The following is a 6077-nucleotide window of genomic DNA, read 5'->3' as shown; positions in this document are numbered from 1 at the left end:
ACTTGATTGTTATTTTGACTGGGTGTAATTTCTCTCTAATATCAGTTAGGGTTAAGTTTAGCTATCTATGGGACGCCTGGGTTGCTCAGTGGTTGAGCATCTGCTTTTGGCTCTGATTGTGATCCTGGGATCCTGGGATTCAGTCCTGCATGGGGGTCCCCACAGGAGGCCTGCTTCTCCCTCTGCCTGTATCTCTGCCTCTCTCTCTCTCTCTCTTTGTCTCTCATGAATAAATAAATAAAATCTTTTTTAAAAGTTTAGCTATAAATAAGAGACCCAAAATAGCAGTGGCTCAGACAAGTTGAAGTTTATTTTATTCTCATGTAAAAGACTTCTGGGGACTAGGCTCCTCACAGTTTTCTACTCTGACACATGTAAGATGTGGTTCTTGTCCTCATGGTCCAAGACGATGGCCTCATATTGGCTTTCCAGGAGGCAGGATGGATGAAAGAAGGTGCAAAGAAGGAAAGGGACAGCTGGAACTTAGGTCACATGGACACACTTAGCTTCAAGGGAGGCTGGAAATGAAACCTTGATTATGGATGGCTGTGTGCCCAGCTAAAAACCCAAGGTTGTATTACTAAGGAAGAATTACTTACATGCTGCAGCAACTGTCCATTTGCTGGCCATCCTCTGGGGGAACAGATGCTAGGGATAACAAGTAGTCTTGCCATTTTCTTTGCCATCGGCAGGTTTTGCTCCACCCTTTTCTTGTATCAGGGTTGCCAATGAGATGTCTGATGACAATCTGATTTTCGTTCCTTTGAAGGTTAATTTGTTCTTTCTCCTGGATGCTTTCTTTAAAAAAAAAATAAAAGATTTTATTTATTTATTCATGAGAGACACCGAGAGAGAAAGAGATAGAGAGAGGCAGAGACATAGGCAGAAGGAGAAGCAGGCTCCATGCAGGGAGCCCGATGTGGGACCCGATCCCGGGACTCCAGGATCATGCCCTGGGCCAAAGGCAGGCGCTAAACCACTGAGCCACCCAGGTGTCCCTCTCCTGGATGTTTTCAAATGAAAGAGAATTGCACATGCAGAGGACAAATCGGGTGCTCACAATTTGCTACTAACCTGCACTTGTTCTTCTCTCAGACGCCTTCCTTCCTGTGCCCTCTGCGTTCACCCCTCAGCTCCTGTGGGTGTTCCCCAGCTCTGCAGCTTTCCGCACTCTCCCTGAGCGAAAGCATCCTCCTGTGGCTCTAGCTGCCACCCAGTGGGATGAATCCCAACGATCTCCATAGCTTAATCTTTTTCTTCTACCTCTAGATTCAAAACAATCCACTCATCCACTGACATGACTGACCTACAGCCAACCTCCTCCCCCTCCACCCCACCGCTGCCGCCACCAAATCTGCCATCTGAACTCACCACTTCCTCTCCCTGCACAGAATGTCCTTCTTTCAAGGAAACGCCAAACACTGTACTCTTTTGCCCATGATAGAATCCTGCCGTTTCTGTGTGGTCTAGGACTCTGTATGTTCCTCCTTCTTGAACTTTGTTCTTCCTTTTTCCCTTGGCTTTTTTTTTTTTTTTTTTAATTTGAGAGGAAAGAGAGAGAGTGGAGTGGGGGAGGAGAGGGAGAGGGACAAGCAGACTTCCTGCTGAACCCAAAGCCCAATGCGGGGCTAGATCTCATGACCTGAGTTGAAACCAAGAGTTGGATGCTTAATCCACTGAGCCACAGGGCGCCGCATTCCCTTGGCTCATTCTCATTCATCTTACATAAGTAGGTCGGGGATACGTTTGGGGGAAGTGTTTCCCTGGGTTCTTTTTGCCTTAGTCTCAGTGGGGTGCCTCTTTCTTGGGTTCTCAGGGTATCTGGAGAGTCCCCGTATGCCATCGTCATCATGATACTTTCTAATTCTCCAAACCCTCGTCTGGATTGGGAGCTATCCGACAGTAGAGAAAGGATCTTGTTTCTGAATCCCCAACATCTAGTAGAACACTCGGCACACAGAAGTGGTAGCTTCTACATTCTGCAATCTGGCTCATTTCCCACATACCTCCTGCTAACAGCACCCCCTTTTCTTTGGGGGGGAACTCCTTCATCCACTTCACATGGTCCTGAGGAGCTGGGCTGCTGCCTCTGCTCCTGCCCACTCTACGGTGGTAGACGTGTGGTCCAGGCTGAATTAAGCACGGTCTCCCACATCCCGGCCACACATATCAAGGACCCGAGCAGGACCAATAGGACTCCTCCTTGGGGTCAGACAGGGGAAGGAGGTCCTCTTCATGCTGAGATCACTGGTTGAGGTTTTATAGGCATGAGGCCATGGGTGGCATCTTCCTTCCACGGGAGAGGAGTCTGCAGAACAAAGCCAGGCGGAGATGAGTGGAAGAAAGTCATGGGCAGGGATGGAGGCCTGGTGGCCTTGAGTCTCAGCTTCCAGCAAGGTCAGTTCCTGTGCTCCCTCCCTCCCTCTTTCTCTCACAGTACCTTCCCCAGCTATGCAAACCGACAAATTCCCTTCTCAGTTTAAATTGCTTTGAGTGGGTTTCTAACACTTGAAAGTGAAAGAGTTCTGACTAATAAGGAACTCCCTAACAGTTTAATGAAAACTTTAATAGATGAAGTGAGCCATCCCCAGTGCTTCTCTCCCTGACCCTCGCTCCCCCTGAGTATGGCCAGATGCCTCCTCATCTATGCTAGTTGGAGAGGGTGACACCACTTACAGCACCAAGTCGGAAGTCCTCAGCCTGGCAAGTGAGAACTTTGCGAGCTGACCCCCAAAAGCCAGCCGATGTCCTCTCCTCTCCCTAGACAGCTTCTGTTCCCGCCAGATAAATGCTCGCCACCATGTGCACTTGCCCTGTTCTTAAAGACTGCCACATGTATGCATGAGCCTCAACCAAGAGTACTTTTCTGCCCCTCCATGAATCCCAATCCACCATCCAAGACCAATCCCAAGGGGTATCGTCTTCACAGCCTCCCTGTCCCAGCCTCAGCAGAGTCCAATCTCCTTTGCTGTAGCAGTCACCCCCTTGTACCCACCACACTGACTGCAATTATGATTTCTTCATCTGTCCCTCCCTCGTGAGAGAGTTCCTTTAAGGGCAGAGAGCTGCTCTTCGCCCACCTCTGTGTCCCTGTTTCCCAACACCCACAGTGGACTGTCAGCTAACATGTGGTGAGTGAGTGGAGGTCTTAGGAAGAAGCTTCATTTCCTTATCTGTATTTCATAGAAAAGGAGTTCGTTCTTCTGACCACACACACCCATGTTTCAGGTTTCAGAAGAGAGGCAAGTCCTACGGTCACGCACCAGGACCTGCTCCATGCCACGAGGGTAGAGAGTGGGAAGGCAGTGTGATGCCACCTGACTGGCCTGCATCTACACTGGCTTCTGCTTTAGTTAGTGATGGCACCATATTGTCTTAGAGAGCCCTGATGCTCCCTGAGATTCTGAGTTTTAAGCAACCCTGCCTCCTTCCTCCCTTTCCACTTCCCAGCAGCATTAGAAAAAACCAATAAGTTCAAAAAAGAGGGGTTCTTGTAAATCCCTCAACCCAAAAAAAAAAAAAAAAAAATCCCTCAACCCATTCACATGGTAGGACAGACTCATCCCAGGGGGGCATGAGGTAGGCTTTGAGAGAGTCAGAGGAGAAGACTGGGGAGAGTCTTCCTGTCACATGCACACCCGTCCTTTGAGTGTGCCTCTGTGTTGCTGTATGAGGCTTCCCACACCAGTGAGAGGCAGCGTGGTGACGGTCTAGAATCGAGTGGCTGTGTGACCTTAGGTAACTCACTTAACTTCTCTGGGCCACAATTTCCTCATCTGTAAAGTAAGATTGATAACAGTACTTACCTCACAGGGTAGCTGTGAAGAATAAATAAGCTGATATTTGTGAAGTGCATAACAAGTCCTATGTAAATGCTTGTTTAAACTATATTAGGATTTCATGCATTGAAATCCAATTTTGGGATCCCAGAAGACTTTTTGTCCTTAATAAAGAGACCCCCTCCATAGGCCTGTGGGTGGAGTGGAGGTGGTGGTGGTGGAAATGGTCATAGAACAAACTCTGGGGGATGGAAAAGAGAGAGTGAAATTTCCCAAGTGTCCACAAGAGGGCACCCAATTGCGCAAAGGAATTCACTTCATAATGGGGCACCCAGGAGCCTATTGCTTTCATTTACTGTTCCAAAGCAGGTCAGTCAGACCCAGACCCTAAATGTGTGATAATGGCTGACAGTGATGCCTAGTCATGATAAATGACTCCTATGGAAACATCTCAAATTCAGGCTCTATTTACCCCAAACACACCACTCTTGGTCCTTAGAGATCCAGATGTCCCAACCCTTAGCGCTGTCCTTGAACCTGCTATCCTGAGGACTGTCTGGATATTTAGGAAAAGGAGTGTCAGGTACTTCCATGGCCAGATATGCTGGTCCTCTCACCTCGGCCCTCACCCCTGGGAGTCAGACCCACCCACGAGCCTCACCCATTGGATCCTCAAATGGTCCTAAACACACCGTCATGGAGTCTTCTCCTACCCATCCCCTAGCTACCTGAGCCTGGGAGCCACCAGAGCCTGGGCTGGGTCACTTGGATCCAGTTCTGGTTCTCATCTATAGTTTTTCAGAGAGAGAGCTGTAAGGGGGGAATGGGGGAGGTAGTGGGACCAAGAGGCCTCCATCTGCCCACTGACAGGGGGTGGCTGAGGTAGAGGAGAACAAGCCCAGTGCCCGATTCTGTAGAGAACTCCTGAATGACAGGAGACATCACTGCCCTTGGGTCACCAGAGGTAGGGAAGGTGGAGGATTAGGGAAGGGAGGTCGCACAAACTCTTTCTCCTCCTCTCCCTTCCTCCCCACAGTCCAGGCCCAAGGCCACCTTCCCCGCAGCCAGGAACTCCAGGAGGAAGCCCTCCAGCCCAGAGAGGACAGGGTCCCTCCTGACCTCTGCCCACCGACTCCCCCACACCGAGGGAGTCGGGGGCAGAGGAAAAAGCGCCGGGCTCTAGAAGAGATGGGCTTCCACCCCTGGCACCGTCATCTAGGGCTGCGGCCGCCCTGAGCCCGGCTCCTCATCTGTAAGGGGGAGGCGTATGTGACAATAAGGATGCCACCAGCTCAGGCAGTGCAGCGGCAGACTGGTTCCTTCGGGGGATGGAGTCGCCCTTGGAAGGTTGGGAGGATCAGGGATCCTGCCAGCCACAGGTGGAAGCCAAACGCAGTTCCTAAAACCTGCCTGACAGTTTAGTTGGGGCGGGAACGGAGGAGACGGTCCCTCATCTCCGCGGTGCGCTCACCAGCAGCGTCCTGTCCGGGAGCTGTCTGGCCCCTCCCCAGTGAGGGAGCCTCGGGCCGCGGACCTCGTGGCCCAGCCGCCTCCCACGCCCCGGGACACCCGGCCACCAGGGGCCAGAGAGCCCCCAGGCCCGCCGCCCGGGCTGACGGCGGGGCAGGTCGCGGCCGCGGAAATGCGCGCGCGCTCCCGGGCAGCACCTCGGGCGCGCGCTCTGGGGCCCGCAGCCCCTGGCCTGGGCGGGCGCGGGGCCGGGGCGCGTGCGGACGGCGGGCGCGGCGGGAGCCCGGGGCGGAGGCGCGCAGCCCAGCCCGCCGGCCGCTGCAGCCCGCCCGGCGGCCGCGGGGCGGAGCCCGAGGACCGGAGACGCCCGAGCGCCCGGGCCTCCCTCGGCCGCGCGGACGGAGCGGGCGCCTCTGCCCCGGGCGGCGCGGACGCCGGGGTTGTCCCGGTCGCCCCGGATCCGGGCTGCGGGGCTGCGGGGCTGCGGGGCTGCGGGGGGAGGCGGGGCGGCCGTGCTCGCACCCGGGGCCCGCGGCAGGGAAGCCCGGCTGGGACGCGGGAGGGAGGCGGCGGGGAGCCCCGGCTCCGGGCGGGACGGAGGGGGCCCGAGTCTCCGCGCCCGCAAAGGCGGGTCCGCTCCCAACACCGGCACACGGGGCCGCGCCCCCAGCCTGCACCCCTGCACACAGAGCAGGCCCGCCGCACCCCTGCCACTGACAGCCACTAAGGGGAGGGGGAGGCTACGCGACCAGACGGACGAAAAAGGCACCTCGGGTCCCACAAATTGAACGACGGAGGGTCCAGAGGTGGTGGGATTGGGGGCGCGGG

General features: G+C 54.5%; 1 long non-coding RNA gene across 1 annotated transcript; it reads right to left on the bottom strand.

Annotated features, from left to right (window-relative positions):
* Positions 1–292: 292 nt before the first annotated feature.
* On the bottom strand, positions 293–1354 carry LOC144285330 (uncharacterized). Its single transcript, XR_013353634.1, has 3 exons — positions 1075–1354; positions 600–798; positions 293–518 (listed from the first exon to the last, which is right to left on the bottom strand). It is a non-coding gene; the product is annotated as an uncharacterized LOC144285330 (long non-coding RNA).
* Between the last annotated feature and the right edge of the window lie 4723 nt (positions 1355–6077).

Source organism: Canis aureus, chromosome 16 (assembly GCF_053574225.1).
Source record: "Canis aureus isolate CA01 chromosome 16, VMU_Caureus_v.1.0, whole genome shotgun sequence".
In the NCBI taxonomy this organism is placed as follows: Eukaryota; Metazoa; Chordata; class Mammalia; order Carnivora; family Canidae; genus Canis; species Canis aureus.
Note: the sequence above shows the minus strand (reverse complement) of the source record. Positions and strands in the feature narration are given on the sequence as shown.